The sequence below is a fragment of the Peromyscus californicus genome, unplaced genomic scaffold (genome assembly GCF_007827085.1).
Source record: "Peromyscus californicus insignis strain IS unplaced genomic scaffold, ASM782708v3 Scaffold_23__1_contigs__length_62951481, whole genome shotgun sequence".
In the NCBI taxonomy this organism is placed as follows: Eukaryota; Metazoa; Chordata; class Mammalia; order Rodentia; family Cricetidae; genus Peromyscus; species Peromyscus californicus.
Window position 1 is genome coordinate 57,812,475 of NW_026294534.1, and position 26,640 is coordinate 57,839,114.

The window sequence follows — 26,640 nt, forward strand, 5'->3', positions numbered from 1 at the left end:
ACAATAAAATTGAGGAGTCCATAACATAGTAGGAAAGAAGGGAGTTGATCCAGAGGGTTGTTTGGAATTCTGCATTTTTTTCCTCCTGTCACAATGTGTGGGATGATTAAGTCATTCCTTAGCAAAGATACACTTATTCATGCTAAAAAAAAAAAAAAAAAAAAAAAAAAAAAAAAAAAAAAAAACAAGTCTGTGGTGGGCTGCTGAGATGGCTTGGAAGCTGGGAGCGCTCGCAGTGCAGGCCTGACCACTTGAGTTTGAGCCACGGACCCCACAGTGGAAGGACAGAACCAACCTCTGCTGGCTGTCCGCTGCCTTTAAGTCATGCGCTACGGCACATAGGTGTGCTCTTCCCCCCACCCCCGACACACACACAGTAATAATAAATGTGCAGGTACTTTGCTCACTTCTTGTCTTGCTTCATGAAGCAGAGAGGGGTTTAACAAACTAGCGCCAATTTAGAGCCTTGAAAACTGGAAATGGAGAGTGGGGGATGGGGTTTCTAACCCTGAGATCTAACATAGCACATTGCACCAGCCAGGTCTATCCCAGCTACTGTTTATGCCTCCTCCTTTCTTTCACTCAGTATAATAAAATATTTTGGACAAAACTTGTATTGGTAATACCAACCTTGTGTATTACAAGATTAAAGTAACATTGTCATATAGTCATTGTTCGACATACTGAGCATCTACTCCATGTTGTGTGTCAGGGGTACAGACCTTATAAAGTGGGGAAGGGAAGATAATCAGTTGATCAGTTGATAAATCAATAAGCAAACCAATGAGGAAAAATGCAGCTAGTGTGAGTAAACAGAGATTCACAATGACTGGAAGCTATTTTATGTATATAGGTATTTAAAGATACACTTCCAGCTGCCATTTGACTGAGAAGAGGAATGGTAATCTTTCTGAAGTTGGAGGAAAGGATGCTCTGGGCAAACTGAATTAGTGGCACAAATGCTCTCATGCCCAGCCAGAGACTCACAGCTTCAGACAAGCTGGAGCTCTGCGCAGCTTCACAAAGGGAGAGATGCAGGAGAAACCGGCAGGGAGCAGACTGAAGTGTGGCCGTGCAAGGCTTACTTACGGGAGCCGCTGTGAGTTTCTTGGGTGTTGGTAGTTTTGAAATGAGTTACATGTGTACGTGAAACTAAATATATCACAAATGTTCCCTAGCACTGTAAGAGGCATCCTGAGTTCAGAGTTGTTGAAACATAGAAAGGGTAGGATTTGGACTTAGTAAGTTGCCGTGCTTAGATGCTGAGTTGAATATGGAATGTTTGGGGTCGGTTCACTTGGGGTGCAGCTTCAGTTCCCTCTGTCCCTTCTTTTGAGAAGTGTCTGTCTCTTCCTTACTTCCCCTTGTTATAAATCTAGGTACTTAGAGTGAAAGTTCCAATATGCTGAGAATTCTTGCCCAGTGTGGCCAACAGATGAAAAGTCATTGGAGCACCAAAACCCAAGTCTAAATCCTTGAGACTGAAAAAGAAATGAAAAGATGCTCAGAAGCTGCCTTTTCCCAGTAAAAACCAAGTCTGTATCAGGAACTTGGTAGAATCCTTATCAGCTGTGCAAGGTCAGTTGTTCAAACGTAAGTTGTAGCTGTTAGAAATAGTAGATTTGTGTCTTTAAGAAATACATGGAAATCAGAATGACTGTGTTAGAGCAGGAAACAAGATGTTAGCAAGAAGTCTGGAGATGGGGTTGGTTTGCTCATTCATCTCTCATTCAGTTCCTATTGAATGAGGCAGAGGCAGAGCGAAAATATCCATGCATATACACAAGTCAGGAAAAGCAACAGTATTTTTAAAATCAGCTGCAGAGAGATTCCAAGCTTGAAAATATCAGTTGTGTCAACCTTTCCCAGCTAACTTTGTAGTTGATTCCTAGCACCCCTGAGCTACAGGGTGGTTTTGTTTTGTTTTGCTGACATTAATTGCTTATCTAAAGCTCCTCATGCTAAGGGGGTTAAAATTAGCTAAGACAGACGTGGCCCTGTAGTTTTGTTTGGTACATAGGCTCAAGTCGTGGGTAGAATTTAGAAAGTCACTGAGAACTCTGTTCATGATTTAACACTGTTCGGCCAGCAGGGCAGCAGCACTAGAAGGGGCAGAGAGAGGCTGCGGGGTTGACTGTGAGACTTCTGCAGTTATTCCCACCCTGCCAGGCACTCCCAGGTCCATTGAGATATCCCTCCCTCCCTAAGCCTCACGTCAGACACTCAGAAGATCACCATTTATCTGTAATCACTATACTTGACCGTGAATGCACATTCATCTCCTTGGCTTAGTTTTGCTTTCAACCACAGCTTTCTAGAATTTCCAGTGTAAGCTCAGGCTCATTTTGTTGGACTTGCTTTTCACACCAAAAGGCTTATGACGCCTTTCTGCCCTTTGCCACAGAGCCTAACTCTAGCCCACCTTGGACTGTCTTAAACTAAGCTGCAAGGTATTTGTATTGGCCAAGGTTCTCTAGAGGAATGGAACCCTATATTAAAAGGATTTATTAGATTAAAAGAAGATTTATTAGATTAGCTTATACAGTATGGTCCGGGCAGTCTAACAGCAGCTGTCTTTATATCCAGAAGCTGGAAATGGTAACTGCTCAATACATGATGCTGGAGGCCTCTGCAGTCCCAATCTGCATCAAAGGCCTGGAGGATTCCTTTACCACATTGAAGAAGGTGGGTTCTAATGTCATCAAGGGGTGACATTAATGACAGCCAGAGGGTCAATAAACTCAGGAACAGGGCAGATGAACTTCCCAGTAAGACATGAAAACCAGCAGTTCAAAAGGAAAAGTTGCTGTTCGACCTTCTTACATCTGCCTCCACAATTATCCCCTGCCCCTCACTGTCAGAAGGTACCATCACGTCCAAAATGGGTCTTCCCACTTCAGTTAATGTCATCAAGAAAATCCTTCACAGGCATGTCCAGAGATTAATCTGGATCCGTGATTTGCAACCTGTGGGTCATGACCCCTTTGGGGGTTGAATGACCCTTTTCCAGGGGTTGCATATCATATATCAAATATCCTGCATATCATATATTTACATGATGATTCCTAACAGTGGCAAAATTACACTTATGAAGTAGCAACAAAATAATTTTATGGTTGGGGTCACCTCAACATGAGGAACTGTATTAAGGGTGGAAGCTTTAGGAAGGTTGGGAACCACTGCTCTAAATAATTTCCCCCAAACATCCCCAGAGGCCTGCTTCACAGGTGAGGCCAAATCCTGCCAAGCTGACAGTATTCACTATCACATCCTTGAAATGCTGATAAGTTAGAGCCCCCAACGAAGGGCATTTGGAAGCAGAACTAGCCCAAGGGAGTAAGCAGGTGGATGCTGTGACCTTGTGGTGATGATTCTGGCTGTTGTCACATGATCCTAGGAAGTCACAGAACAACAGAGCCCTCTTTAGTCCAATCACAGCCTTACATTGGCCACTCCCACTCTTGCTTTCCATTTTCCCTCTTCCCCTTGCACCCCTTACTCTACTTCCTGAGGCCCCTTCCTGTATTAGATTTTATTGCTGCATAACAAATCCAACTTGTCACCAAACCTTTATTACCTATAATAAAAGTAATCACCTACCCGTAAGTCAGAGGTCAGGTAGAATTGACTGAATTCTGCACCCAGACAGGCCTTAAATTTGTAAGTTCTGCCTTCAGCCTCCCAAGTTGCTGGAAATATGAGCCTACACCATTTGGATAGGCAAGTCCTTGCAAATCAACTGTCAGCTAGGGTTGTTCATAGTTTTTGAAAGCCATGCCCAGGTCTTATTTTCTTTTTAATCAATTTAAAGTTAGAATACAAATTAATGGGTTTCTCATGACATATGCTATGTGTGTGTATGTATCCTGGTATGTGGATGAAACAATGTACTCTATAATTGTTCGTCCTCTTCTCCAAATGCCGCCTCTGCCCATAGCACCCCATCCCCACCACTAGCCCCCTTTCTGGTCACCTTTCTGCTGGTAAACAACCCCTCTTCCTTTTGCCTTCAGGCAGCGCTCATTCATGATCGTCCCCACCCACTACACACAGTTCTTTCCCACCTAACTCTATTTTCAAAGCCTGCGCTAAAGTCTCTCAACACTGGTGTTTGTGTAACATCTCCTTCTGCCAAGAGCTAGAGAAAACTTTCTACTATTAAAGGGCTTGTGTAATTAGATTAAACTGATTTGAGTAATCCTGCTCTTTGGATTAAACCCAACTGACTTTTTCCTCCCCTTCTACAGTGTCATAGAGTCGCATACTCTCAATCATGCTCCCTCGTCGTATTCTGCCCCACAGGTCAGGGTGGGAAATCTTGGGGTGTTGTCTTTGAAATCCAGCTTAGCACATCTCCCAACAATTCTTGAACTCAAACCCTTCCCTCTGTTTCTGGTAACACAGAACTCAAAGACATCTCAAGAATGTAACAAATACCTGCTTTGAATGATTTAGTTAAGGGGCTAGAGAGCAAGCAGGGTGGTCAAGAGCACTGACTATACTTGTAGAGAACCTGAGTTCAATTCCCAGCATCCCTTTTGGGCAGCTCACAACTGCCTAGAGCTCCAGCACTGGGGGACCAGACACCTATGGCCCCCTCAGCAAACACTGGCACCCACAAGCACATACCTATACACAGATACACACATATAATAAAATAAATATATTTTAATAATCTAGTTGAGATTTCTAACACAACCAAAGGTTTTATAGGCATTTCCTGACTTGTCATTTCCATGGCTTGAAACTTACAAGAGGAATAAGGATTAAAAATGCAACAATTTCTTCATATATGTGTATGTGTATAATTTTTTTAAATTTTACCTCCCTCTACTCCTTCTGTCCTCACCCCCAATCCACTCCTCTGTTTCTGTTTAGGAAGGGGCAGGCTTCCCATGGATGTCAACAAAACATGGCATATCAAGTTGCAGTAAGACTAAGCACCTCCCCATGCATTCAAAATACAACAATTTCTTGAGCTTCCTTAAGAACATCTGAGCTGTTTGAGCCCCACAGCTGACAGCTCTTAGCCTATTGATCTGATTTTTACAGCTCGCCTACTTTATGCTTTATATATTCTTGCTTTTGTCCTTTAACACAGTAGCCTTACCACATTTAGTTCATTTCTTCCGTACACGATGCCTGAGAGACTTTATTACCCTGATCTTATGGCCAAGACTTGGTTTCAGAAATTTCTAGGATCCCATGACGATAACAAAGTTGTTTGAAAATCCAGGGGCCGAGTGAGAGAAAACATGACATCAAATGCAGGAGCAGAGCTGGTCTCAGGGCCAAGCGCCTATTTTCCTCTGGTTCTCTATATCCAGGCGAGACCAATGCACAAAGCTGGAATGTGACTCCTTTTGGTTTGTGTGTGTGTGTGTGTGTGTGTGTGTGTGTGTGTGTGTGTGTGTGTGTGTGTGTTTTGTTTTGAGACAGGATCTCATCATGTAGCTCTGGCTGGCCTGGAACTCTCTATGTAGACCAGAGTGGCCTTGAGCTCACAGAGGTCTGCCTGTTTCTGTCTGCTGGGATTAAAGGCATGTACCAAAAATCTTCTTAGAAACTCAGACCACCCCAGACCTGCTACCTTCTGGTGAATTTGAAACGATTTCATCATCTCTAGCATTTTGGTGACCTCTATAATTAGATGCTCTCTATACATCTAGAAGCTGCCACAATAGATTCTTTTCCTCAGTAAATAACACTAGGAAAACTGACTTAGATTTTAGCATCAGGAAATAGTTCAGAATCACTGCTGCCCCTGGGTGGACCAGGTGCCCAGTGGAGCAAGGGTGGCTTACGCAGACAGCAGAGTAGTTCCAAATCACCTTTAATGGCATTTACGAAGGTCCCAAATAAGACTTACTTGAGAGTTTGCCCAAAGACGTGGGAAGACTGAGGAGATGTTTACAAATACAGAGCACTGTGGGCAGCTAGGGAACCCCTGCCCTTCTGGTCCTACTCAGCCTCCTCTGCTCACTTTTCCTTCATGGCCAAGAAGTTCTAACTAATACTAACAGACAATGTTGAGGAATGAATTTCTTATATGAGGGATTTTTTAGAATTCATATATTCAAATAAAGTCTCTAGAATGATATATAATTCAATATATTCAACTTAATAATATATTCAAACAAAGTTTCACTGTTACTAAAAGCTATTACAAGTCAAAAGAACCTAAATTATCTGGGTGTTGTGGTGTGGGCCTGTAATCCCAGGCTGAGCAGAAGGACTTGGAGTTCTAGGCTAGCCTGGGCTATGTAGCAAACAAATAAAAACAAAAGGGCTGGAGATGTACCTCAATGATAAAGTGCTTGCCTAGCAAATGGGAGGCCTGGGTCTGATCCCCAGGACCAAACAACTCCCAAATGGTCAGCGTGGGTTTTTTGTTGTTGTTTTCCTTTTTTCTTATTCTCTGGTTAGAGAGTATACGAAGGAAATTCATCTAAATTGTAAAAGATTACAAAAAGCAAGAAATAGAACTTCTGCTTTATATTTGTATATTTTAGATGTCCTAGTCAGGCCTGGACTTACCAGGGACATGAGTCCCTGGAAGTTTTCAGAGTCTAACCAAACGGGAGTTCAGAACCGGCCATGAAGTCCGCCGGTGCAGAAAGAGACTTAAGATTAGGCCCGTGCTTGGCGACAGAGACCTGCTACATTCGGGCTTGGGCGCTCTTTGCAACTGCAGGGTCCCAGGTCACTGCAGGGCAGATGGCAGTACTCAGAGAGAGTCAGGCAGGGCTCCAGGGTTCTCCTTGCACCTGAGGGCATGACCTTAAACAGCCTCTGCGAAACTCCCTTCCTTCCCACCTGCCATGAGAAACATTCAAGGTCCTGGAGCGGATTTGGGGATAAACCTGGTCACAGCTCTGGAGCTAGTATGTTAGTATTTTACGTTAAATTTTGCTCCAACATTGGGGTCGTCTGGCAATTTCTTCGTTTTCAATACACGCACGGAGTTTGAAATGTCAAACCATTGTGAAAATGCTGTCCCCAGCCTTCCAGTGCCTCGCCAATAAGGCAAACAGCAACCCCTGTGAATTGAGTAAGATAAGGGCTTATTTTAAAATAGAACAATCTTGCCCCATAGAACTTGTGTCACTGTGAAGACTGAGAAACAGCAGAGAAGCATTTCTTATAGTTTCCCAATAGTCGTAGAAAAGGTTAAATAAGAGGAACAAATTGCCTAAGACTCTTCCTCTCCAAACCACGAAGGCACATATGGCAATTATCTGAACCCAGGAAGTTCTGAAATGAAAGGGAAAAAAGCGTCTGCTGGAGCCCAGTGGTGGCACAAACATGTAAATCTCCAACATGAACTAAGGAAGTGGGAGCTCTTTTGGTGAGTCTATGGCGTATGTGAACAGCACAGAAGCCTAAGGGCAAATCAGCTTCATGATGTATTATTCTTATCTATTCTTCTTCTTATTATTATTATTATTAACCATTATTAGCAGTGCTTTTTCCCTCTATTGCTCTATCATTGAAAAAGCATGCTCATACATTGTCTGGAGACTCATGAACCTCGAGGTAGGTAGGGGAGTCTTACCCGGTGAAGCACCTGTCCCAACATCCTACCGATAGCAATGGCCATAGGTCACAGAAGGCAACAAAAACCCTACAGGGCACGTGACTGTGTGTATTGTGAGGTCAGCTGACAGCCACCTTCCTATTTCCTAGACCCAGAAAGAATCAACTGACAGACTCCAGTTCAGGTGCACGTCCGTTATAGGTGTCCAGAGGTCAGAGGACAAATGAGGTCTTCATTATCAGAGGGCTGCACTTCCAAGCCAGAGCTCTGAGAGACTGTTTGCTCTTATATAAGATATTGTTAACAACAGTTATTCAAGGTTTACTGATGTCCTACTGTGTGCTGGCCCCAACCAGGCACCATAGGTCTGGAGGTAATGCAGGGCAGAGACCCTTCTTCCAGGACTTTGTCAGAAAGAAGAGAAGGATAGGAAATCCTTCTAACTCACTGGAGATGGGGAAGATGTACTTGGTTCAAATGGCAAAAGAAGGAAAAGGAAGTGGGCTTCCAAAGGCTCCTGTCATGGCTCTTGCCCACCTTTCTGCTCACAGGAGCCCCTAACTTGGCCTTGGCCTATACCGAGTCTGAGCATTTGATTGATGACTGTAGCTTGTTTTGCAAGGGAGGTTGTTATATAAGTGTGGCCTGGGTATTTTTGCATTTGGTCATGTGAACTCCGGAGCCACACTTTGTCTGGTCCAAAGAATGAAGCAAGCCTAGCCACTCTCCACCCATAAAACACGGTTTGGATGAAATAAAAATATGAGTGAAAAGGCTCCCCAGAAACGTAGCTTGCTGAAGTAACATCCATACTGTTCTTTAACTCTGAGGTGTCAAATTCTAATGTCCCTCATAATTACAGCATTACATATCCACTAGTAGAAATACCTAAGGCAAAAATCAGAAGTGTTGGAGGAGAGATATGTGGTAGTAGCCATAAAGATGAACAAGTGGAACAGCAGATAGACCAGAGGCAACAGCAGAATAATGGACCACTGGGGCCTGGCTTCCAAGCCAGGCCCTGAAATGCAAGGCCCCTCTGTTTGCTTGACTCCGTCACACTGTCAGCCATCCCTCTGGTTCCTCCGTAGCCTGCTGTGGTGTGGTACAAAGAGTAAGAAGGCAGGCATAGAAGGATCCAGCTTGAATATAACAGAGCCATCACATGGGCCTCAGTCTCCAGCTCTGTAAAATGATGGAACTTAGGCAGACAGTAGTCATGAGCCCCTCTGGCCTTGTAAGTTATGACTACATGAAGACAGCATAATTCAAACATCATGACTGTTCTAAAACGTCACCCCTTCAGCATATTTTAACTGTGTGAAATATGTATGTAACTATTTGTGTATACACATATAGATACATATATGTACGATAATCAAAGGAAAAGAGGCTATTAACTTGTGTAGGGCATGGGAGGAGCTTGAGGAAGGGTAGCTGGAAAGTGCTGGGAGGAGGAAGAAAAGGAGAGAAAGTGAAATAATTTTAACATTTAGTGAAAGTTATTTGAAAAATAAAATAGCCCACCAGTGGTGGCACATGCCTTAATCCTAGCACTCAGGAGGCAGAAACAGGTGGATCTCTGTGAGTTTGATCCCAGCACTCAGGAGGCAGAAACAGGTGGATCTCTGTGAGTTTGATCCCAGTGATGGCTCTGTTATATTCACTACAAAGTGAGTTCTAGGACAGCCAGGGCTACACAAAGAAACCCTGTCTCGAAAAACCAAATAAATAAATAAAATAATAAAATTGGTGCCACTTAAAAAAATAAAATACATTTGATCTCATGAGTAGATTCCTGCTTTTTGAGAGACTGGGTTCATCTCCAGCCGTGAGTGAGGTCTCCTGGGACTTCATTAGTCACTCGAGAGCAGGCTGTTACAAAATGAGCTTGGACCCCTGCTCCCTCTGTCTCCAGCCTGTGCTTCTGTCTCACGTGGGTCTGTTTTCCTTCCTCTTTTTCCATTGCACATGGAGCAGCAGGAGGCCCTCACAAGAAGCTGAATAAACGCCAATGCCATGCTCTGAGATTTCAGAAATGTGAGCCAAAACAAACCTCTTTCCATTATAAATCCCCAGTGTCAGACATATAACAGAAAACAGATCCAGACAGTCCCTACCCCAGCATTGGAGTTCTTTAGTGGATGCCTCTCCAAAGTCTTGATTCAAGTCCCTCAGGTGTTTCTAAGAGGAATCCCCCAAAGCAGCCCCGGAGAGAAAAGAGATGGTGTTTAGCCACCTTGCAATGGTTTTAAGTGAATCCTGAACATCGATGATCTTCACTTTGCTACCATGCAAAATGAATGCACCGTATACATTTTGTTTGCTCTTGAATGCATTGTGAGAACAAAGAGGATGATCCAGGAATGTTCTGTGAGCTCTAAACAACAATTCAAACTTCAGTGAGAAAGGAGAGCAAGGGACAGGAGCCCTCATTCCTAAGGCCTCTTGTGCCACCCTCACCAGCATTGATGGGTTCCCTGGGTTACCAGTCACTCCTTGGGTCGGGTGGGGAGGGTGGGCTTAGAGTCCTCCAAGTTGGTTATGAGTTAGAACCAAGCTTTGCCTTGTTATGCCCAGCACATGAACCTTTGAAGAGGGCTTGCTTTCATAGCACTCGATGCAGGGGAGAATGACATCTGCACGTACCTCCCCCCACCCCAGCAACCAGGACAGTCAGGGGAGGACGTCATTACTTTATGCCCCGTTTTTAACAGGTCTTGACGAGTATAGAAATTATAAGTGGTCTTTGCACTGTAGAAAGGGAAGTGTATATTTATAGCCCTAGAATCAAAGGAGCAGCAGGGTTCCTTTACATTAGTTGGTTCCTCTAATCATTTGCTTTGTTGAAAGACAAATAGACTGTGGTTCTAACACAGAGAGTCTTCTGTGATAGCACGAGGACAGGGACCATGTTTTGGTCTCCCTGCTGCCCAAACTCTCATTTTGCCAACTTTCCACAGTCGTTGCCATTCTCAAATCCTCAACTTTCTAGCAATATGCCAATATATGTGTTATCACTCTTGGAAAAGTTACTATTTCTAAATGGCCAGTCACAAAAATAATTTATTGGGGACTGGAGAGATGGCTCAGTAGTTAAGAGCATTGGCTGCTGTTCCTAATAACCCAGGTTCAATTCCCAGCACCCACAAGGTAGCTCATCACCATCCCTCATTCCAGGGGAATCTGATGCCTCTTCTGGCCTCCTCAGGCACTGCATTCATGGGGTACACAGACATACATGCAGACAAAACACCCACACACTTAAAATAATAATTAAAAATAATTAAGTGGGGGGCTTATATGAGAGGGCAGCTTGTGGGAAGGCACATAGGAAGGACTCTCATAAAGTTTCTGTCAGATTAAAGTTTGAATTTCCTTTAGAGACTAAAGTGAGGGAGACCTTTGGTAGAGCAGTAGGGATGAAGATAGATAGGCAACAAGCTTCTGAAACCTTTATATGATGGTGAGCAGTTCCTCACATTTTCTTCATCATCTTAGACTGGAAGCATGGATCCTGGTGAAGTAATTGGAAAATAAAGAGAAGTTCTCAGAAAATGAACCTGAAGTCTACTCAGAACTGGTTCACTTGATGCTTCTGGTTATTTGGAAACTTCCTCAAGATGCCTATCCAAGCCTCACTGACAATCATGTGATTGTAAGGGCTGTGGTGGTAAAGTGTGTAAGGGAAGCACAGTGTATGGGGGCAGCGGTAGTGAAGTGTGTAAGGGAAGCACAGTGTATGGGGGCAGTGGTGGTAAAGTGTGTAAGGGAAGCACAGTGTGCCTGCAGTTAGGCAGAGCTAGAAGTTTATGGTGAGTGCAGCTCTAATCCCAGCACCAGGAAGCCGGGGACAAGAGGACCCCCAGCCTACCTGAGTTCCAAGCCGGCTAGAGACCCTCCCCAAATAAACATAGGTGGGGTGTGCCTCAGGAGCAACCCTTGATGTTGTCCTCTGGTCTTCACATGCACGTCTACACATGTGCACACCCCTCTCACATGCACCTACACACAAACACATCCCTATTATTTAAGGAATTTTCATTGTGCATCAGGGTTTCAATGTTGGGTTCACTATAATATGTTGTTTCTTGATTCAAGACTGATTACAGTTCAAAGCTATTGGAAAGTTTTCAAATATCCAAGTATTTGGTATAATGCAGATAGTTTCCACCTGTGAACATGTAAACGATGAAACATATTGTATAAAAACACTAATATTCCATCTCTCTAAACCATCGTGTAATCAGTGAAACATATTGTGTAAGAACATTGATATTCCCATCTTTCTAGACCATTGGTTCTCAACCTTCCTAATGCTGCGACCCTTTCATATAGTTTCTCATGTTCTGGTGACCCCAACCACAAAGTTATTTTGTTGCTACTTTGTAACTGTAATTTTGCTACTCTTATTCATTGCAATATAAATATCTGATATGCAGGATATCTGATATGCAACCCCCAAAGGGCTCATGGCCCACATGTTGAGAACCACTGCCCTAGAGCCTGCCTTTCCAAACAAAGGTGATGATCCCTATTGAAGAGTGTTAAGTGGAAGAGACCTCACAAAACTATTGGTTCAAAACTGTATGTTAAGTTCAAATGCAATAAATCTTCAGGGGAGTTTTGGGTAAAAAAAAATTCCAATCATTGAAAAGTCAACTCAGGCTAAGGATTGTGGCACACACCTTTATTTCCAGCATTTGGAAGGCAGAGGCAGAGGCAGGCAAATCTCTGTGAGTTCGAGGACAGTCTGGTCTACATAGTGAGTTCCAGGACAGCTGGAACTACATGTCTCAACAAACAAACAAGCAAAAAAAAAAAAAAAAAAGAAAAAGAAAAGAAAAACAAAACAAAAAAAACCCAAAAAACAAAACACCTCACTCTATAGTATTTGGAAAAATTAACAATTTTTTTCTACTAAATATCTACTTATTCTCATAGGAAAATATATTTCAAAGCACAAAATGATTTCATAGCCACAGCAAAATCAACCTAGAAAATATGAGTGCCCCTTTGAGAATTCTAAACAGAAACTAAAGCCATGGACAGACCCCATCACAACGCACCAACTCTGAGTTTTGAAGACAAAACAAACCAGAGTAGTATTTTTTTCATCTAATAAAACTATTGACTTCCAAATATTGATCCCATTTTAAACTAGAGGAAAACCCTAAATAGTGCAGACCGTTCTATTCCTTCCCAACCAGCTCTTTGAAAGGAAGCTTTCTCCTCAGGATGATCTTAGGAGATGGACAGTCATGCAAGAATCACTGAGGACTGAAAACTCAGACTTGGGAGTAGAGGGTAGTCCTCTCTGGACGCAAACCTCCCAGCTCTATTCTCCTGGTGACTCTGTTCAAGGAATTTAAGGTTTGGATCATTTATATCCACAAACTGGTTTGTAAGAAAAAGCAAACAGTGTGAAAGCAGTGGCGGGTTGGCACTGACAAAGCCTGTCTTAGCAATCAGTGCAGGTGGCACCATGTCTCACCATCACCCAGATCACTGGGCATTAGACATCAAGCTGCCAAGAAAATGAACAGACAAAGACTAGTGGCCACCAACCACTTGTCAATTATTCTGAAGCTGTATTTTCTTTCCTTCTTTCTTTTTTTCTTCCTTTCTTTCTTTTTTTTTTTTTTTTTTTTTTTGGTTGTTTTTGAGACAGGGTTTCTCTGTGTCTATTTGGTGCCTGTCCTGGATCTCGCTCTGTAGACCAGGCTGGCCTCAAACTCACAGAGATTCGCCTGGCTCTGCCTCCTGAGTGCTGGGATTAAAGGCATGCACCATCACCGCCCTGCTGAAGTTGTATTGTCAATTCCAGCTAAACAGATATCTTCAGAGCATCTTAAAGAAAATGTACATTGCTGTGGGATGGTCTGTATGTCAAATGCTCTGATTGGTCAATAAATAAAACACTGATTGTCCAGTGGCCAGGCAGGAAGTATAGGCGGGAGTAACAGAGGAGAATTGAGAGGACAGGAAGGTGGGAGGAGACAAGCAGCATGTGAAGACGCCGGTAAGCCACGAGCCACGTGGCAAGGTATAGATTTATAGAAATGGATTAATTTAAGATGTAAGAACAGTTAGCAGAAGCCTGCCACGGCCATACAGTTTGTAAGCAATATAAGTCTCTGTGTTTACTTGGTTGGATCTGAGCGGCTGTGGGACTGGCGGGTGACAGAGATTTTTCATGACTGTGGGCCAGGCAGGAAAACTCTAGCTACAGTACATAAGAAACTAACTGGAGGGTGTACATGCCTATAAACCCACCATTTAGGAAGGGACATGGTGGACAAAAGATCTTGTGTTCTAGGCTAGCCTGAGCTGCATAACAAGACCCTCAAAAGAAACTATTACTAACCATTAAAGAGGGTAAAGTACAAAACAGGTTCATCACTCAATGGGCTTTTTGAAAGTGATCCAAGAGCAGCAGGACACCAGAACTCTCCTGCAAATGCCAGGATCCAGGAAAGCCACCAGCACCTAAGTGGCTCCATTTAAGGGCCAGCCCCCCCCCCCCCCCCCCAGGTGATTGGCACCGAATACACAGGACACATTATGTCTCAGTTCTCAGTCCCCACACAGGGAAGAGACCTCCTGACTCTGGGCTCCAAAGCCATTTCCTGCTGCACTTCTCAGAACTGTGAGTTTTCAGGGGTAAAATTCTGAGCATTAGGAAAAGCTCTCACATGTCACCACAGTAGAAATGAAGCCAAGAAATTGCGTGAAACACAGTTCTCATTCAGACGTCAGCACAGTTTCAGAAACATAGTCTATTTGGGTAAATGTGCAGTGCAACTGGTTTCTCCACCTTTTAAATCATTAGCCCCAAAGACTGGTTTGGGGGGAAGCAAAAGTACATTTCATAGCACTATTTTATCATGCCTTGGGTAGGAAACAACATCATTAAGAAGGGACAGACAATCCCTAACTCCAGCATTTATATATGTTCAGGTCACCAATTCCTTTCAAAAATGATGCCCAAAGCTGGGGCGATGGCTCAGTAGATAAGGACACTCACTGTGCAAGCTTGAGGACTGAGTTCAGACTCTGAGCAACCATGTAAAACACTAGGAACGGCCAAGCACCTGCAATTCTGGAGCTGGAGAAGGCAGAAACAGGAGGATCTACTGGGCCTTTCGGGCCACCAGCCTAGCTCCAGGTTTAGTGAGAGACCCTGTCTCAAGGGACTAGGGCAGTGAACAGCACCTGACACCTCCTCTGGCCTCCATGAACCAGTACATCCATCTGTGTCTCTGCATGCACGCGTGTGCCTTCATCATACATACACACAAGGATTCCATTTGATTTCAAAACGCCCTGTGATATAAGAAGGAGGATATTTCTGTCATATTTACAGAGGAAGGAACTTAGGGACTTGGACTGGTTAGAGAAATTGTAGACTCCAGGTCTCCAAGGTCACCCTCCCCTCCTCAGCAGCCCTGGGAACCACCTACTGTCTCCTGTTCCATTCATGGTGCCTTTCAAGTGAGCTGCAGTCCACTTCAGACTAGACCTAGAAGAGCAACGTATGATTTTTTTTCTTTCCTCAGCCAAATGTTGCACAGAGCAAAATCAGCAAGCATTTTCTGATGGCTCTCCCCCTTTTATTTACTTTTTAAAATTAACATACAACTAAAAAGCTCCCATATGGTATTTTCAATACATTTAGTCTCAGTTGTTTCTCCAAGCTGCCTCCCTTCCCTGATGTCTCTGCCCTGGATATAGTAAAAGGCTTTTAATGTGGCTAATGACAGGAATGGTAACCTGAGAATTGTATAGAACAATTGTGGATTTATGTATCAACATCGAAAGCTAACCCAAATCAGTGACTACATTTGCTTTCACGTTTCCTTCAGATGTATTCCCAGTTTACATAGAAAGACTGAAGAAGAGAATCGTCCTGGGCTCCCCATCCCCTACCCTCCCACTAAAGGTCTCATATGATAGAAAGAACACTGGGGGATGCATGCTGCAGTGCACTTGAAAAAGATAATAGTGTCAAGGAAAGCCTGAAAATGGCCTGCCTCACACAGAGCCACAGGGCAGACAGTCTTCCCTCGGTACTACCCAGTTCCCTCACCATTACAGAGGGGGAAGTACCAAACAGGCTTATCACTCAATGGGCTTTTTGAAAGTGACCCACGAGCAGCAGGACACCAGGGCTCTCCTGCAAATACCTGGCTGCTCCCAATGGCAGATATTCCTCCTGTCTGCTGTGTCAGGATGGGAACTCATGGCCTGGCAGCCTGTGACTGAAGGATACTGTCAATCATCTCACACACCCTGCCTGCCTACTTAACAACACACACACACACACACACACACACACACACACACAAAGTTACAAACACACACATAAACAAAACCATGCACATGCATACATGCACACAGTCACAGATACAAACATGCATGAGCACACACAAAGGTAAACAAATATGTACAAAGACAGCTTATACAAATGTATACACATAATACACATAGGAACATAAACACAAGTATACTCTATACACATAAACTCACACAAGACAAAAAGACAAACACTGACAACACACACAAGGACGTAAATACAACACAAGACACAACATGCACAAACACACATACACATACAAACACACACAAACACAGACCCCGATTACAGTCATGTGTCTCACCACTGGCCCCAAAACACCAGAGTCAAGTGGCTGTGGACTGAAATCTCTGAAACCACTTCCTCCCGTATTTGACTTTATCAGGTATTTTGCTGCTGCGATGGAAAAGTGACCACCATGACAGTCACTCCTGGTCACGTCCACAATCTACAGTTGGGATTGTGTCATCCGCGTGCCCCACCTCCGGGAATCCTCAAGACTCTGGGATGCAGAGAGGGAGCCTAGCTCCATCGTTTCTAACGAAAGCAACAAACTGGAGTTGATCGAACTACAGAGTTGGTAAATTCACAGCCAGACCCAGGAATGCAGGAAGAGCCCAGGACCTCAGCTGTGACCACCTGTTGATTTGGCTTCCTTCTGTGCTGGGTTTGTTCAGGTAGCACTTACCCTCCTCAGCCATCCACACTCAATAATCATTGGCTTCACTCAGGTCATGTGACCAGCCCCCACGACACCCTGACCAAGGGATGAGACATACTAACTGGCTAGATATTCGTCTAGTGTCTGTCCCTAGACCCAAAAGTGAGGGCTTATCCTACCCTCAAACACTGACCCATGTTGAGACAGTCTAAAAAAGGAGATGTTCCTACCAGAATTACTAAAAGAAAATTACTACTAATAAAATAGATGTAAAAAAAAAAAAGAAAATAAATAAAAATTTGGTAATAATAAAATTAGTAAAGAAAAATTCAGGGATTGACCTGTTAAAAAGAAAGGAAATACAACAGTAATAACTCAGTATAGTATGTTCAGGAAGACATAGACCTACCTCACTATTGGCAAAGGTAGGGTCCTCTGAGGCCTAGCAGATCTCACTTATCTCAATGTACTTAACTGACCTAAAGAAAAGAGATCCTTGATACCTTGATATATGCATTTCACAGTGAACCTCATACTATTAAGTTTATATGTAAAGAGCCTGGTTTGAATCCAGTCCTGGGAATTTGTCCATAGTATGTTTTAATATTCTCTCTCTCTCTCTCTCTCTCTCTCTCTCTCTCTCTCTCTCTCTCTTCTCTCTCTCTCAAATATACACAGAGAGAGGGAGAGAGAGAGAGCACCTTGGGTTTCTTTTTTGTTTTCATTTCATTTTCTTTTCTTTTTTTTTTCTTTCTTTTTCTGAAATACTCTTCATTGGCCTGGAGCTCACCACTTAGGCCAGGCCGACTGGACATCAACTCCTTGGGATCTGCTGGAGTGCAGGTGTGAGAACTACTTTTCATATCCCCAGAGCCCACACAGATGTTAGGTGGGCATGGAAGTCCATCTGCAGTTCCAACGTCAGAAGACACAGGAGATCCTCCCTCTGAGCAAGCTGGTAGCATAGAGGTGAACTCTTGGTTTGACTGCCAAGATCTTGCCTCAGTGAATTTAATGAAAGAGCAATCAAGGATCCACATAAATGCATGCACATGTGCACCTCCCATACAGGTGCTCTCACGTTATGCAAAATATGCATACATACATGCACGTGTACACACACACACACACACACACACACACACACACACACACACACACACGAGGAAAATAGAAAAAGTGTTTCGGTGGTATTTGTGCCTGAACTGGTGGAAGCTTGCTTATCTTGGCCATCATCCAACATGATGCTTCCTCTTCAGCATTCCGGAAATCCACTGAAAGAACAGTCTGGATACAGCTGTGCTGGTACTGAGTGCCTTTTCATTTTAATATAAAAAGGCAGAGGATTTCCCTTGTAAGGCAAGAATAAGATTTGATACCTCATCACAAACACTACTTTTTAATCATCTCTGTAGTAGCAATAAGCCAGAAACACAGTCTCACAGTTTTCTTTTTTTTATTACTTCTGCAATAGATGACATTTTGAAAGTGGGAAACTTAGAAATGAAATTCTTTTGTGCCTGCTTTGCTGAATGAATGTCAGAATAATTTCTACCCCTACAGAGATGGGTCATGAATTCCCTGAAGACTTTGCCCCAGAAAACAATGTGTAAGACAAAAACATATGTGTTGTTACTTTGATGCTAGGTGATTGGATAGTCCCTGGGAAATAAAAACGGGAAGTGTAACAAAAAGTGAATTGGGCACTGTGTAATTGATAAGCTGATTGCTTAGGCTTGAAGGATGTCTCTTGAGAATATAAAATCACTGCTTTTGGGAGCATCTGAAATGAGTCATTTATGGGGCAGGAGAAGTGAGCAATGCCTACTGTTTTCTTCCAATTTTCCTGTCTCCTTGGCTAACACACTTCTGGCTTATGTTACCCAGTCCCCACACACACCTACTGGGATTTACAGCTGCCCTGTGGTCTCGTCCAAGCAAAGCACAGGTGTGGTGGTCTTTCCTTGTCAGTGGCCACATAATGATAGCAGCAGCATGAGCCATTTCTAGAACATTCTGGCCAATCAGCAAGGCTACTAGGTGAGGCAGGAAGCACAGAACTGGGAAGAGGGACAGAACTGGGAAGAGGGACAGAAGCTGGGCCTAGCACACATAACCAACAGCTTCCCTCTTCAAATGTAAGTTACTCCCTCACATTTCTGGGGGCCTCACCCAGTGGCACGTGCCTCACCCAGCCTTCTCATCCACTCAGGGATGAGACTGACTTCTGTCTTCATTTAGTCAAAGAGCTGGAAAATCAATTCCAGTGATTTTCTTTTTGTATTTCCAGCCCCTTTCAATACTTAACTCAAAATTTAAGTTTATTGTTAATCACTAGTTGATGGTCAGTAACTGTTTTTGAAAGTCATCCATTGAATACATAAGCATGTGGCTACAGGCTTCCTCTGTGTTCATGCTGTATACTGCCATGACAGAAAGAGAGAAGTGGGGACGTGGATGCAACTGGAGATGACTGCATTAAGTCAGATGACTGAATTAAGGTGACCCAAGAAGGCCAGGTACTGTATGTTTTCTTTCATGTGGTTCCGTGATTGCAGACAGATACATAAAATCATGTATGTGTGGATGACATGAAAGGAGAGTGAATTGTCTAGGGAACAGGGCAACTACTGGGAAGGGGGGACCTGACAAGAGGGACAATAGAGGACCATGCACTCTTAATGACAGCAAGGCCACTCTCAGGCAGTAGCAGGTTTTAAGGAGTACAATGAAAAAAATGTCAGCTCTGTGGTGGCTTCTGTTCTTCTAGAGGACCAATCTTCATAAAGAGAAATACAGAACAAAGGTATTCTAAATGCTCACAGGGGGAGGTGGCTTTAGGGGAAAGGTTTGTAAAGGACACAATGGAAAAAAATTTGAAGAGATAATGAGAAAAGGCTGGAATATAGTGCTCTGGTTGAGTTGCCTCAACCTGTGGAATTCTGTGTATTTGTTTTGGGGGGAGGAGGAAGAGAGAGATAACCACAGGGAAAGTGATTTCCCTGTTAATCAATGACTAGATGGAAACAAGCTAGGATGTGATCAGCAAAGATTTACGAACTCAGTGTGGAGTAGGGATTTTGGAAGACACCACAAGGAAACCAACAGTCAGTATCACTAATGGATATAGATGCTGAAACCAAGAAAATCCTGAAACAAGAACCCAGCTGCACATTGGAAGTGTTACAAGCCATGGCTGACGAGAACCGATCATTAGGGTGTTCAACATTTACGAATCCATAAACGTGATAGCTTCGCAGAATGGATGCTCATCCCAGTAGGTGCAGGACAATGACAAAATGAGACATCATTCAAGATAAGAAAACACAATCCCCAAACAAAGTAAGTATAAGAGAAACTCCCCTCACCAGAATACTAGCTGTATATAGAGTCCACAGCTAACTACAATGTAACTACAGTAGAGAATCTGAACCATTCCTCTCTAAGTACAAGGTGATAACTTCTACTCTCACTACTCCTGCTCAACACAGTGCTAGAGAGACTAGTCAGAGCAACAAGGCAAGAAAAAAAATGACTCTCAAGAAAACAGGAAGAAGTAAAATTATCCTTGCTTGCAGAGGGCATGATCAAGTGTGGAGAGGACAGTAACACACAGCAGCAGCGGCAGCAGCAATGAAGTCTGTTAAAATAGGAAACATGTTTAGTAGCGTCAGAATGAAACAAAACACAAAAACCATGAAAGCCTGTGTCATTTCTATGATAAGAACTTAATAGAGAGATAAAGGGACTGAACCATGCCCATTCAAACAATTATTAGGGGAAAAAAAAAACTGTCAGTAAAGACAGACTGAAAAACGGGTTTGAGTGAAGGAGAAGTTCTCCATAGAAGGAAGAGGGCAGGAAGATAGAGACCTGTTGTTAGGCTAGTCTTCTTAGAGCAATTTACTCTGCAGGAACTCCCCAGGGCTCGGAGAGAACATGTCAATCTATTCTAAAACCAGCATCCCCAAATTTCCAAAGCACCTCCACTAGCCCAGTGTCCACATCCATGTCACACACAAGAGACATTCACCTCCATCCCCAAAGTCCCAACCGAATGAAGAAATCTCTCAACATTCAGGTCCAAAGTCTCATTTGAAACTCAAGGCAAACTCCTTTGATCTGTGAGACAGTAGAATCAAAAGAAAAATCTGAAGCAGGGTGGGTAGCTCATGCCTGTAATCACAGCACTTGGGAAGCTGAGGCAGGAGGATTGCTGTGAATCTCAGGCCAATCTGGGCTACATAGTGATAGGTTTTAGGAGACCCTGGGCTATGGTATGAGAGAGACCCTTTCTTCTTTTCTCTTCTCTTCCTTTCTTTTTAGTTCTGTAATTCAAAGGTGAGACAAGGCTAGGACAAGCGTTCCTATTTCAAAAGAGGGAAGAGTACTGTGTATAATTCCAGACTGAAGCCCAGCAGCAGAGACAGTGAAGCTCGACCTCCAGCATCCGATGGTGCACACCAAGGTGGGCGTGGCCCAGAGGCCTTGGAAGGACCCACTCCATAAATGCTGGCCGACCTGTGTGGCAGCTTTCTCAATTGTACACTGACACCTGTGGCTTTCAGAGGCTGACATTATATACAGCTGGTGGCTCTTCCTTCCTGGAGTCTCGAGAATAACAATGGCGCTCAGCTGCAGTTGGCATCCCTGTGGAGAACAACTCTGCCCCTGAAGCAGACCTCTTCCAGGCCCAGCAGGCTCTCTTTTGAAATCTCAGTGTGAACCACTCTGACCCTGTAACTCTTGTGTGTCGCCTGCTTGCAGAATCGGCACTCGGAGATGCCAAAGCTAACTGAAGACACCCATTGGAGCAGTAACATCAGCCACCCTGGAGTAGCCTTCGAGTGCCTTGCTGGACACGAGGGATCAGGCAGGGAGCCCATGGACAGCACAGAGGCCGGCCTCTGAAACACTTGGGCCCCTGCTCTGTTATGGACAAGGCTGCCTCACAGATTCCCGGGGTGACAGCTGGGCATCTTTCTTTCCCAGTTTTCTTGTGTTCAGGACTTTGGCTTTCTTTCTCTTGGCTAATCTCTTTAGTGAACAACTGCTGACCAGACTCTTTTCTCCTCAGCATCTGTTTTTTGGCCTTTTCTGGATAGGCTGTGATTTTTCTAAATATTTTTGCTGTGTTCTTTTTTGTTTTTGTTTGTTTGGAGACAGGAATTCTCTGTGTAGGGGTGGCTGTCTTGGAACTCGCTGTGTAGACCAGGCTGGCCTCAAACTCACAGTGATCCACCTGTTGGTTAAGCGGCACCGCCTGCGGTGGGCATGCCAACAGATGTTGTGGTGGCGGAAGACTCATCAGTCATGGTTACCTTTCTAGAGCTTTACTGGGAGAGAAGGAGAGAGAGAGAGAGAGAGAGAGAGAGAGAGAGAGAGAGAGAGAGAGAGAGAGAGAGAGAGAGAGAGAGACCGCACAGAGGGGAGAGAATATGGAAGGAGAGAGTGCGGAAAGAGAGGGTACAGAGAGGGCACGCCCGCTTTTTAGGCTGGGACGCCGTCACAGGCTGGTGACATAATTAAGGACATAATCCTTATACCACCTGCTTCTGCCTCCCAAGTATTGGGATTAAAGGCGTGCACCACCACCACTGCCGGGCTTGCTGTGTTCTTTTTCATTTTCCCTCTGCCTCAGGACATTGCTCCCAAATCCTACCGCACACAGTAAGAAGTAACAAAGCAGCCAATTCAAGGCTTGGATGGCTAGAGATTTCGCCCACTAGGTTTTTAGCACTCTTAAACTTCATCTTTCCTGAGCATATGCAAACTTCAGCTATGTTCTACATTGCTTTATTTAAAATAAATAAATGTTTGTTTATAAATTTATAACAAATCACCTTATATGGTGATTTTTTTCCCCTCCAATTTCAATTCTTAGTCTTGCTCTTTAAGGCCCCACCAAAAGCATCTATAAGACTCCATGTGCAGCTATTTAGGCTCTTAAAAGTCCAACTCTCAAATTCTTCCTGTGCCTGCTCATTACCTAGTTAGAAATCTGAGTCCACACTTTAGGGCATTGCTAGAGCAAACAACTCGATCTTGATAAAAGTTTTCTGAGCTAGTCCATTTCCTATAGCTATAACAAAAGAGAAGGGAGATTTTATTTAGCTCATAGTATTAGAAAGTGAAGGCCAATATCAGGATTTTTTTTTTTTTATCTCTAAGGTATTTGGTAAAGCCTTATAGCAGATAACATCACAATGAGGGGAATGTATATTGAAAAAGACATGTCACGAGGTTAACTGCATTAAACTCTACCAAGGACAGTCCTGCTAATGATCTGACCACCTCCCACCAACGTCTCTAATCTTCCATCACCTCAAGGAAGAACAAGTCTCCAGCACAAAACACTCTGGGGATCAGTGCCTCAGAGGCCAGGAGTGTTAAGGAATGGAAAGAATGTAGAAGTCAGAGGATGTGAACAAGTGCTACATAACACTTCTGTCTGGAGTCAACAGGGCCTTTGCAGTCATGCACACACAGCGGCTATGCACACCTGCACAAGACTGAGCCATTCAGCACTCCATTAGGGAGAGGAGGCAGTGCCCACGGGACACCACACCTCCTGAGGACCTGTTAGCGGTTAGTGGTTACAGGAAGGCATTTTCTTCTGTGGTGTGGTGTAACCACTTCGAGTTGTCCATGCTCCAGCAAATAGCCTGCTACCCATACTGAAGCAAGCGCCTACTTAAACCCAAGGAAAAAAGAAGTCACGAAAGTAGGAAAGGAGAGGGAAGCAAGAAAGGATAACAGCCAGTGGGCAAGATGACTCGGCCTGTAAAGGGATCTGCCACCAACCCTGATGACCAAGTCAATCTAGGACCCACATAGTAGAAGGAGAGAACAGATGCCCACAAATTGTCCTCTGACTGTGGTGTGCATGAACCCACACTATACCTATACACATCACACACACACACACACACACACACACACACACACACACACACACACCTGTATACTAACATGCACATACCACAAATAAATAAATGAAATATAATAAAAGAGAAAATATACATAATGAAAGGAAATACACTCTTTGGAAACTTGACAGAAAGCAGCGTGTTGTGAGGTAAGATGGTTCACGCAGAGCTGTCAGATTTCCAAGTCCTGGGTATAGAAGTGTCACTCTAGACGCGAACAAACAGAAAAAAGACCGGAAGGAAATGCACACAGGTGCTGTTAGTAGTCATGTCTGAGTGGGGAGATAGGTATATAATCTTTCTTCTTTCCTAAGTTATATATGCAATGAAACATATGATTAAGTATTACAAAATAAATAAGAAAATAACATTCAGAATTGAAGGAAGAAAGAAAAGGAAGGAATGAAGAAAGGGAGGGAAGAGACTTATTTATTGTGTATGATGTGTATATGTGTGTGTAATGTGTGTACATATGTGTGAGTTGTGTGTGAGTGTAATGTGGGGGGGCAGTTCTGGGGTGGGGGAATGTGGGTACATGCCATGGCTTGTGTGTGAAGGTAAGGGAACTTTTGAGAGTTGGTTCTCTCCTTCCACTATGGATTTTAGGGATTGAACTCAGGTCATTAGATGTGAACAGCATGTGCCCCTACCTACTGAGACATCTTGTTGGCCCCAGAAAGGTGTATTTCTAACAAATAACACTGAAGCAACTTAATGTCAGTTTTCAGGTCAATGTAAATCAAAATTATAATGCTATTTCATTTTTCACCAGTTAGGAAGTCTATAATCAAAGACAGGTGATAACAAGTATTGGTGAGGATGTGCTGAAATCAGAATGTTCAAACAGGGGTGGGGGAATGGCACATGATACAGTCATTTTGGAAAAGACTCTGTGATTCCTCAAGTGATTCAACTTAGGCTCACTTTTAACACCAAGAAAAAAAACACCAATCAACACAAAACATGTGTACAGGAACATCAGTAGCATTTTTCATAGTAGTTTAAAAGGAGGTGGGGCAGAATCCACCTGTTCATCCACTGAAAAATGAATAAATAAAAGGTAGCATATCCTTATAATGGAATATTATTTGGCAATAAAAAGGGATGAAGAATTGACACATGGTTCAGCAGGCTGAATCTCGAAACATGCTAACTGTAAAGAGTTAATCACAAAACAAAATATATATATATAGCTTCCATTCATACACAATGTTCAGAATAGACAAATCTATAGAGACAGTGCTGTTGGATGTTCTGTATGCTGTGACTGTGTTGCTCTGATTGGTTGATAAATAAAATGCTGATTGGCCAGTAGCCAGGCAGAAGTATAGGCAGGATAAGCAGACAATGAAAATTCTGGGAAGAGGAAAGCTGAGTCAGGAGACATAAGCCCGCCGTCCAGGGAACAGCATGTAATGGCACACAGGTAAAGCCACAGAACATGTGGCAACATATAGATTAACAGAAATTGGCTGAATTTAAATGTAAAAGCTAGTCAGTAGTAAGCTTGAGCTAATGGCCAAGCAGTTTTAATTAATATAAGCCTCTGTGTGTTTACTTGGGTCTGAGTGGCTGCAGATTGGGCGGGACACAGGAAAGCTCCAACTGCAAGACAGAAAGCAGATAAATGGTTCCTGGGAATGATATGTCCATATGTCAATCAAGTATTTTAAAAGGGCAGGGGTAGAGAGATGGCTTAGCAGTTAAGAGTACGTACTTTACTTGCAGAGGACCCAAATTTGGTTCCCAGCACTCATGCAGGGTACCTCACAGCTGCCTATAACTCCAGCTCCAGGGCATATGACTTCTTCTTCTGAGCTCTGTAGGCACCTGTACACACATGGCACACACACACACACACACACACACACACACACAGGAGGGGGAAAGGGAGGGAGGAATGGAGGGAGAAAGGGAGGGAGAGAGAAGACAGAGGCAGAAGCAGAGACAGAGAGGGAAATTTAAATTGCATGCAGATCAGGTGGATGAGAGCTGGTTATGGTAGCCTTGTGCCACTGGAGCAGAGAGAAAGGGGCTTCAGGATACAGCACATGGCACAAAGTGCTGGGCAGGGCTGCAAATCTGAATTGTACTGGATGACCAAAAGCAGAGGTATGAAGGACTGACTACCTGCCAGGCGGACTTTCAATAGTAGGAGCTTTAGCAATGGCTGCAATGTGGTCTTTTGAGACTTTTCAAGGGACGGAGAGAGAAGCTACAGAGATTATCAGTTCCCCCAGGGATTTATTTTAGTCTGAACAAGCAGGGCCCATCAAGAAGCTCCACTTCATTCATATTTACACTAACTTTCTCAGCCTTAGCACCATGACTCAAGGAGCTGGAGACTTCTCGCCCTTTGTTGTGTGTGTGTGCGTGTACGCCTGCTGCAATGTTCAGTGGGATCTCCTTTCTACCCGTGAGATCTCAGGCGCACCCTACAGTACTTACTTTTCTCTATGCTGTAACCAGATAGCTGAGAAGAAGCTGCTTAGGGAGGAACGATTTCTTTTGACTGGCACTTTGAGGGGACATAATCCATCATGGCAGAGAAGGCCGGACAGCAAGAACATGAGGTAGCCTGTCACATTCCTGTAGCAACCAGGAAGTAGAAAGCAGCTAGGAAGTGGACTCAGGCTATAACACCTCTAAAGCATGGCCCACAGAGGCTATGGTGATCTGAATGAAAATGGCCCCCATAGGCCCATAGGGAGTGGCACTGTTAGGAGGTGTGGCCTTATTGGAGTAGGTGTGGCCTTGTTGGAGTAGGTGTGGCCTTGTTGGAGGAAGTGTGTCACTGGGGGTGGGCTTTGAGGTTTCAGAAGCTCAAGCCAGGCCCAGTGCCACTGTCTCTTCCTGATGCCTTCAGAACTAGATGTAGAACTCTCAGGTACTTCTCCTGCACCATATCTGCCTGCATGCCACCATGCTTCCTTCTGTGATGACAGTGGACTAAACCTCTGAACTGTAAGCTAGCCCCCAGTTAAATGTTTTCCTTCATAAGAGTTTCAGTGGTCATGGTGTCTCTTCACAGCAATAGAAACTTTAACTAAGACAGTGGTTGCAGTGAGGCTCCCTTCCTAAGGATTCTAGAATCTCTCAAAACAGCACCACCAGCTGGGAGCCAACTGTTCAAATACCTGGGCCTATGGGGACATTT

General features: G+C 43.8%; 1 long non-coding RNA gene across 2 annotated transcripts; it reads left to right on the top strand.

Annotated features, from left to right (window-relative positions):
• The first annotated feature begins 218 nt into the window (after positions 1-218).
• Positions 219-24,599, top strand: LOC128119176 (uncharacterized). 2 transcript variants are annotated; one of them, XR_008221486.1, is made up of 3 exons: positions 219-1,578; positions 16,279-16,570; positions 17,233-24,599. It is a non-coding gene; the product is annotated as an uncharacterized LOC128119176 (long non-coding RNA). The 2 variants fall into 2 exon arrangements; XR_008221487.1 differs by lacking the exon at positions 219-1,578 and adding an exon at positions 1,585-2,685.
• The last annotated feature ends 2,041 nt before the right edge of the window (positions 24,600-26,640 follow it).